This window comes from Silene latifolia, chromosome 2, assembly GCF_048544455.1.
Source record: "Silene latifolia isolate original U9 population chromosome 2, ASM4854445v1, whole genome shotgun sequence".
NCBI lineage: Eukaryota > Viridiplantae > Streptophyta > Magnoliopsida > Caryophyllales > Caryophyllaceae > Silene > Silene latifolia.
In genome coordinates, this window is record NC_133527.1 from 123718809 (window position 1) to 123728829 (window position 10021).

At 34.7% G+C, this 10021-nt stretch overlaps 1 long non-coding RNA gene across 1 annotated transcript; it reads right to left on the bottom strand.

Moving 5' to 3' along the window:
- Positions 1-3501: 3501 nt before the first annotated feature.
- Positions 3502-4339, bottom strand: LOC141630191 (uncharacterized). The gene is made up of 3 exons (XR_012537454.1): positions 4214-4339; positions 3842-3883; positions 3502-3604 (listed from the first exon to the last, which is right to left on the bottom strand). It is a non-coding gene; the product is annotated as an uncharacterized LOC141630191 (long non-coding RNA).
- Between the last annotated feature and the right edge of the window lie 5682 nt (positions 4340-10021).

A 10021-nucleotide genomic window follows, 5' to 3' on the forward strand; every position in this document is an offset into this window, starting at 1 on the left:
ATAAAATTTAAATGGTAAATAAAAGTAGCCCGGGCGTAGCCGGGCACCAAACCTAGTCATCTATTATAACAACAACAACAACAACAACAACAATTATTATTATTATTATTATTATTATTATTATTATTATTATTATTATTATTATTATTATTATTATTATTATTATTATTATTATTATTATTATTATTATTATTATTATTATTATTATTATTATTTAAGTTAATATTCATTTAGTTCGAAAAGGTTAAAGCTCATATAAGTTAAATTCAGAAAAGTTAACCAAAAATAAGTTATGTTCAGGAAATATAAGTTAAGTTAAGTTAAGTTAAGTTAAATTCAGCAAAAATAAGTTCAGAAAAGTTCAGCAAAAATAAGTTAAGTTCAGAAAAAATAAGTTAAGTTAAGTTAAACAAAAAAAAGTTCAGAAAAGTTAAGCAAAAATAAGTTAAGTTCAGAAAAGTTCAGCAAAAATAAGTTAAGTTAAATTAAGTTAAGTTAAGTTAAGCAAAAATAAGTCCAAAAGAACAGGGCTTCATTATATGATAATGAACTATATTTTGGGAGTATAGCTAGACTAATTCGTAAGTTAAGGTAACACGATTCTACCGATTTTAATAGTATTATTATTGTTCGAGGTTGTGTGAATAACATGCTAATTGTTATTCATTTGTTACTACTTTATGTGCACCGAAATTTGAGTGAGTAGGTCTCTTGAGAGACGGTCTCTTAATAAGTTTATTGAGATATTATTTTACAATCTTAAGAAAAAGTGGTACTAAAGGTAATAAAATAGGTACAAATCATAATTAACGATAAAATGGGTACATTTATTATATAAATAGGTACGAAATTACTATGTCACGATCAACAACAAAAGGGTCACAAAATACAAATGAAAGGGTGCAAAAGATTGATATCTCAATAACTTATTGAGAGACCGTCTCTCCCAAGTTTTAGTGAATTTTATTTGGATTGGATTATTATTTATTGTTACTTTATACTTATAGTTAATACTCCGTATAATTTAATTGTATTGTCTGTGAGACAGGTTGGATTATGAGGTTAAGGTAATTGATTGACAGCAAGCATGTATAACGGTACTAAAATTGGGTTTATAATTAGCTAATGTGCGAGTGAATAACATTCAATAATGAGTTGGACAAGTTATTGACTTATTGGTGATTGATTTGGTAATGATCAACTGTCCCTGAGCTTCTTGTTACTTAGATACGTTGGTTTTTAGGCAATATAAGAGGTCACTAGTCTACATTATAATATTGAGAATTGTTACCCGAATCATTGAGGTGAAGGTTGAATTTTATCGCAGGGTAATTTTATTTTGGTATTGTGTTTTTGTTATCATTTCCTTTCAATTCTTATATCCTACACCTATGTATAGGATACTACATACTCCCTCCAAACCCCCACTCCCCACTCATCCTCAACTTCCTCTTTTTTTTTTCCTTTTTTCTTCTTTTACTTTTTTTTTTCTTTTAAAATTTTTAAACAAAAATTAACTTCCATTTTTAAGAAAAGTTACGACGGTCATATTCAGTTTAAGTGTTACGTAATGTTACATTCACGATATGACACTATTATATTCATTTTAAGTTTAGTGAATATGACAATATTGTTTAATGAATATGTATTTTAAAGTACGATATTCACAATTGGACACTATCATATTCACTTTCAGTTTAGTGAATATGACAGTGTAGTTTGATGAATATGTATTATAGGGTGTGATATTCATTTGATGGTTCTATTATATTCACTTTCACTTTAGTGAATATGACATTTATAGTTTAGTGAATATGACTTTATTTATTCAAATATATTGAACAATAATCATGAACGTTTAATTTCATACCAAAATCGCATAATACAAAATAATTTAAGGAAAAAAATTATGTGATACGATATGAATATGTCAATTACGTTATGTGAATATGTGAGGAAAAATAAAATAAATAACAAAATATATCAAATATGATCTCAATTTGTAGAGGAATAAAAATTATGAATAATAATATATTTTTTATTATTTTCTAATTTATTAAATTTATAATTTATTTATTATAAGAAAAAAATTAAGAAAAGGGAGTACCATGCACCATACTCTTGGGTGCATGCACTACTACAAAAATCATCATAGACATCAGACATTTTCATCAATAGGCATCGGATTTTCTACTGATGCACAGTTGACACATGTATATTCTATATGCTTATACATCAGTCTTAAGTCTGATGTCTATTCGAAAATAGGCATCAGACATTCATGAAATCCGATGTCTATAGGTTTTATAGACATCAGATGTTTATAAAAATCCGATGTCTATTTGAGACCATAAACATCAGATATCTAAAAAAACCGATGTCTATACTTTTTTTTTCATAAAAAAAATAAATTACGCTATTGTTATACATTAATCCTACACATGATCACAAATGCAAGATAATTCGATAATCAATAACAAATATCTTTATACAATTAACCGATTATTCCAAGTCAATTACCAAAATATCTTTAACCAACTAACCTATCAACAAAAATACTGCTTCATCAACAACTCATTTTCAAATTCATACTTAAGCCGTAAGAGTATCCATATGCCACTCTCAAACTCATACTTAGCAGTAGGGTGTTACAACTCCAATTCCTCTTCCTTTCTGAAGATGGAACATGCTAGGAATAAAATTCAAAAGATCCTAGGATAACCCTGTCACTCAATCTCGGGATACCGTTCCAAACCATTTGGATTAATGCGGGGCTAGGCACGGCCGGGTGATCGTCTTATCTCTCCTACATGCCTGATAAGAAGTGAAATATTTGCAAAATTTAGAGTTTACCCGATTTATCCACTAATCCAGCATACACAGCTTTATCCTTTAACAATACATGGCAATATGGCATAAACAATAAACAGAGTCAATCAAATAAGGAGTATTTACAACAAAAAAAAGGAGATTTGTCATGTGTGTAGTGGAATATAAGAATGGGAGTGAAAGAAGTCTTTGAAATTTACAATAAGAGATGTGTGTAAGAAGTCAGTTTCAATACTTATCAGAATATATTTGTAACCTTCGGATATGAACCATCACATTAATGACCTCTATGTTAGTCAGACGTCATAAGTGTTATTTCCGAGTCCAAGTAGCACAGGCAAAAGCATAATTGTGTGATAGAGCTATCTCCAGCATGTTATCAGGTAACCCAGAGAGAACATTCATGTTAATTTAAAAAGACTCTTGCTTCTAGCAATAGACGAGGATGGATGATACAAGAACAACGGCTATTACCTCGCCTGACAAAATCAGAAAGACCAAAATCTATCATCTTCAAGAGAGAATCGTCGTCCTTTGCAGCGAACAAAAAATTCTGCCAATAGATAAGACAGTCTGATGGTTAAAACTTTATAAAGTTTACAGGCCAGCCTGTATTAACTAAGAATAGTGAACTATGCAATAACTAAATACTCAACGATGGCATAGCTCTGGTTTTAAATCCCGGTGCACAACACCTTGAAGATGGCAAAATGCCACCGCAGATAAAATCTGCACTATGATTCCTTTAGCATCGTGCTCATCATATTTTCCACCTCTGAACCAAATGAAAAAGTAAACTGAATGACGTTTTATCTAGCATTTGCATAGGGAGAAGACATCCAAAAAATTATATGGAGAACAAGCTAAACTGAAATCTTTGCAATTTGGAACTAAAAAGTGTAATAAAAAATCGAGAAATTACAGCTAGTGACCATCCAACTCATTCCAAACCACCTTTCTAAAAAATCGAGAAATTACAGCTAGTGACCATCCAACTCATTCCAAGCTTTACCTTGACAATATCCTATCCAATAATTCACCGCCTTCACACAACCTGCAAAAAAATTCATGATTTCAGAAAGTCCTCACAATATACTTAAATGTATTGAGCAGAGAACTCCTAGGTATCCGGGTGAACTTTGCAACACTGTTTGGTCAATTTAGTATAAATCCTTTGGTTGGGGGAGAGAGGAGTACAAAACGACGCCAAACGATAACAGATGCTTAACTACTTTTGGGTAGATCTTGCAAGAGTTTCAGCTTAAATCAATATATCGTGTCTTGTACGAGCTCTTTGCTGACAGATGCGTAACATTGTTTATCGGGCTGACAAATGACTCAATGTTTGAACAAAGTAAAAAAAAATTCAGAACGAATAACTTACTCCATGACTAAGTAAACGTTGTTAGAATCTTCAAGTGCTTCATAAAATTTGAGCATGTGCTTGTGTCCAGACAATGCTTTGAGTATTTTTACTTCCCTGCGAACATCTTCAATGGCAATTGCTGAAGTCATCGGCCAAAATGTCAGCATAAGCATTATTCCACATGTCATGTTCGTACGATTTTAAGAACTAGAAGATCTAGCCCTTCTCGAAGTCAACAAGTCGACTTTTCTAAGCAGGAAGATTAACGTTCACAAATGACCATGAAATTTTCCAATATCTCTGTTTTATAGTTGCAAAAGCTAAACATTCAAACAAATACAAATTCTTCTAGATTGGGTCATTTACACGAACATAGTCAGCCATTAACCTACAAAATTTACATCAAGACCAAAAGAGCTGGTCATGAGCTCATCAAACGCAACTAGGTCGATCTATATGATTTTCAATGATCCTATTAAGTACGAGTACCGTTGTAAGAAAAATACTACTTCTATAAGGTAAGAATCTTATCTAACAACTATCAGTCATAGAAAACACGGAAATTTTATGTTGATGTACTTATATAACCAAACCTAATATTCATGACAACTACAAGTGCGCGACTAAATTAATAGAACCTGGGATTAATGAAAAAGAACTAGAATTTCACAACAAAACAATTAGTCAAAACAAGTCAGTGTATGCTTAACCCCTATCCAACAGGCAGTAATTCAGTAACAGCTAAATTTCATTGTAGAAATGACATTTACAACAATCGCGGACAACATAAAATGTTCAATACGGAGTACGTGAATAAACCCAATGTAAGTATCTACAGTAACATTCATTTGTGATCTTTCTTAGCAGTAGCCCAACAAGTATGACCAAAATGCCCTCTACCCACTTGAAACTTGCAAACTCGGCCAATTATTGAGCTTCAATCAGACCAAGGTACATAACAGACCCCAATTTTCAAATTAGAGAACATAAGTTTGCATAACTTTAAATTATATTAACCCTAAATTTCAAATAATATATGTATGAAGTCATTGATGGTAAGTCCCAAGGGGGGGTAAAAATAGTCCTTGCAAATTTGTTGAAAAAAGAAATAAGTGAGAAAAGATGTTAGAATAATACTTTCGATATCTATTGAACATGATTTCAAACAAATACACCAGTTGCCACTTTGCGAGGGTAACTAATACTTAGTACTAACTAACCAACCAACTATGTTACTCAAAAGGTCTCAAACAATAAAGGTATTATGAAGAGAAGTCCCTTCAGATTGAGGTGACCTTAATAGAAGCGGTACAGAGAGAACTTGAAGCTAGAATATGTCACATGCCAGAATAAAATTATTTTACTCAAGCAAACTTGTATCTCTACAAAGTGGAAATGAATCATACCGGGCGAATAGCATTATCGATTACGTTCTTGTACCCCTAGCTTAAACCTGTGATGCTTTCATCCTGCAATTACAGAGGCCACAAGAGTTTCCTATAAGAGTTTTCTAGTAGAGAAAACTATCTATAACTTATTTTACTAATCAAGCAGACCATATGCTGAGATAATTAAATTTAAACTCACCAAGTTTCTGGATTATGTTCATGACCAGTAGAATCTACAATAGCGGATAAAAGGTAGAGCAATACAAGGAACATCTGAAAGGTAAAAAAAAAAACATGATCACCACAAATATTCAGAGGCTGGAAAACTACATTCAGGATGCAAACCACAAATAAACTGCTTTCACAAATATAATGGTTGAGCCAAAAGTTTCCCATTGCTTTCGTACATTTAGAGGCTAGAAAATAAGCTGCATTTATTGAGGAATTAAAAGGGAAATAAGCTGCAACAACTCTAGAAGAATAGCTTCTTTAACATGAAAGCTAAGTTCAATTACATTAATAGTACATCAGCAATAAACAATAATGGTACACAACCTAATTCAACCAACTTGCAAAAAATAAATCGCAGCTTATGAAGTAAGGAATTAAAAGGAAAATAGCATACAGAAGACGAAATGAAGCTCCAACTACAATTATCATCACTAACATTTGATTAACTAGTAGAATTGGGGATTTGTTATGTTTATTAGCTTCAACTACTACTTCAGTATCAACACAACCCAATATTTGTTAAACGTAAACTACTCCTTTGAATTCACAAAAGAGTCAATAAACGATCCCAATTATCAAATTAGAGAACATAAACCCTAAATTTCAAATAAACGTAACCCTAAATCGAACCAAGAAAAAATATAGAAGATTAAAGTAATTAGATTCGAAAATACCGTGGTTGATTCTGGTAGAGAGGCTGGCGGCGAGAAAATCGCGGTGGTCTAAAGGTGAAAGCTAAAGTGGGCGGCCAATGGCGAAGGAAGGTGTTGGATTGTTAGCTATGGAGAACGATGGTCTTCAGCGAATGGCGGCAAAGGTTTGACCCAGGCGAAAGCGGTGGTCGTCGGCCGTGCTATGTAGTCTCTAGTGTTATGGTTGGGAGAAAATCAGAAAGAGAGATGGTTAGAGTATGAGTAATACGGACTTGAGGAGAGAAAGGGGGATTTTAAACTTATCTCCGAAAATCACAGGCATCGGATGTTGAAGCGTCCCATGTCTATTAAAGTTGAGGTTAATAAGCATCGGTCTTTAAAAAACATCGATGCATATTGAATTTTATATGCATCGTTTTTTTCCAAAACTCTGATGTCTATAAATGGACATCAGTTTTTTTTTAAAATCCGATGTCTATTGAGTGATGTCTATAACGTTTTTTGTAGTAGTGATGTGTGGGGTAATATCCGTATAAGACCCTCTAAATTTAGGATTATAACGTAAATTTAGCATGTGAAATATTGTCATAAACGAAAAACAACAAAGAAACAATAAGGATTAAGAATCAACCTCGGGTCCTTTGTAGTGCGGCGTAAAGAACAGAAATCAACAGAGATTTCCTCCTAATTGTTGCACCCAAGACCGTCTGAGACTATGCCCTTGTGCTAGAAATGCTTTCTAATTGACTTGCAATATTGAGAAAGCTGTTGTGAGTTTTGTCGATGTGAGATCTAGGAATTTCAGAGAAAGTTGCACTGAAACCCTAATTGTTTTTCACTAAAGATAATTAGGTCAACAAGAAGGAGAAGGCTCTCCTTTTTGTTCTCCTAATTCGGCCAAAACCGAGAGCCCTCATGGGGAAGTGGGCTTTCACTTCCTCTTAATTTTAGCTCGAGGTCCAGTTCGCCAAATGCTAAAATGTATATGACGGGTTTTTATTATAAACTGTCATCGGTTATCGGTTATTAATACATCGACTAATAACACGGATTAGTTGAAGTATAAATACATGTCCGACAAAGACAATATTGTATAATTAATTTATTCAATATACATTAATCGAATATAAATCGTTTATATTCAATTTAAGAATTAACTGTTTAATTCGCCTTAGCCCATTTTATTTAATTCGTATTAAATATAATATCTCAACATCACATTTTGACTAATTACTAGTCAAATAACTCGGACTAACTGGTTAGTCAAAATTTGGCATCAACATGACTGTATTTTCATACTGTCACATCTCTCAAACGTATCCTATAGGTGTGACTATTAGGGACCAGTTGATCACCGCCATCTGTATGACAATAACGTCAAACTTATCTAGCAAGCCAACCGTTATTGATAAACGTGGATCAACTGATAATAATACCAAAAGTATGCCCTTTGATCCTTTTAGAGATTTATAAGTCCTTGCACTAACTGTTAAGGACACCAACCCCAACAAGCTCCCACTTGTCCGTACAAGTGTATGTGCAATGACGTTATCCGCACTAACTGGAGGACACAAGCTCCAACAAACTCCCACTTGTCCGTACAAGTGTATGTGCGATAACCGATTCTCATATTCATTTAAAATTTCTCCCACTCAATGTAAAACAATTTGCAGATTCGGATCCGCAAAGATCGTATTTTACAATCGATCTGTATCATGAGTGGTTTCCCCGACTAGAGAGTAACTTAACTGATAAAACGAATCCGTATCCGAGCATGGCCATGCATTTCAGTTACAGCTCCTCGAGTGGCCCTGAGAAATATCGAGTACCTGATAAAGGCTGAATATTTCCTTCAACTCGAACTCCTTCCGATCTAAGCGCGGCATGAAATGACCCGAAAAAAATCTACTTGGCCCCCCATACGGATGACCGTGAGAAAAAAACCAAAGTTACCCAAAATCTGCCTTATCTCAAGAGACAGTCGATAGTCAAAAGAATCGACTCTTAGGATCACCATGGAAGTCCTATCCACGACCGGGCACCGAATGTTATAAAACATTTAGGACTCCACGTCGATGTCACAATAGTGTCCTACGAAATATCCGTATAAATCGCCTCTGTGATTGGTCAGTCAACCGGTTGACTTATGGCTCGTTGAACCCACCATCAACCAACGTCACAAAATAATTGCCGAGTTATCAGCTCATGTGGGCAATTAAGGACTGAAAAAATATAATGTTCGTTCAATTCACTTTGTGGTGTTCAAAAATTGTCGTACAATTCCACATGAAAAAACAAAATATATAAATATCAAAACGATGATGTCGTATAGAGTACAAAAGGGAATGAATCTAATCCATAAAAGAGTACTACAACTTAGGAACACGTTTAATTCCCATGGAATTAACGTGCCCTTCATGCTTATCTTGTCGTAATGCTTTAGTGAGAGGATCTGCTATGTTATCATCTGTAGCAATCTTTTCTATCACTACTTCCTTTTGCTCCACGTAATCTCGGATTAGATGAGCTTTCCGTTGTACATGTCTAGACTTGTTGCTAGACTTAGGCTCCTTAGCTTTGAGTCAGAACTAGTCATGGCACCTTTATAGGTTGCGGGTTCACTACTCGTTAAGAGTAGAACGTCATCTATGTCATGTTCCTCGACCATACCAATGTATCATGCGGAGGAATAGAGACTCTTCCCGACCTCCTAGGTTCCTCAGGAATATTCACCGCAGCCGGGATTGAAGGAATTGGTTCCTCCAATGGTTGCTCGGTATTTGGTTCTGGAATCTCCGACAGGTCGAAGGTTCTATCACTCTTTGCATTCTCGAGAAATTCCTTCTCTAAGAATGTCGCACTAGCCGCAACAAAAACACGTTGTTCGGTTGGCGAATAAAAGTAATGACCAAGCGTTCCTTTAGGATAACCTATAAAGTACGTCTTGACCGATCGCGGGCCGAGCTTATCCTCGTGTCTCCACTTGACATAAGCCTCGCAGCCCCAAACCCGTATAAAGGACAAGTTAGGGACCGTTCCCTTCCATAGTTCATATGGAGTCTTGTCAACACTTTAGACGGACTTGATTAAGTATTAGAGCAGCTGACAGAAGAGCATAACCCCATAATGAATCAGGTAACACGGTGTGACTCATCATGGATCGAACCATATCAAGTAGTGTTCGATTTCTCCGTTCGGACACACCATTCAGCTGAGGTGTTCCAGGAGGATTTAACTGTAGGGCAATCCCACAGTCCTTTAGGTGTTGATCAAACTCGTGAGAAAGATACTCGCCCCACGATCTGAACGTAGTGTTTTAATCTTTCTGCCCAGTAGGTTCTGTACCCTATTCTGGTATTCTTTGAATTTCTCAAATGATTCACTTTTGTGCTTCATTAAGTAGACATAGCCATATCTACTTAAATCATCCGTGAAAGTGATGAAATACCTATAGCCTTCTCGTGCGGTGATTGACATAGGTCCACAAACATCCGTGTGTATGAGTCCTAATAGGTCAGCAGCGCGTATTCCAACACCTTTGAAGGAAATACGAG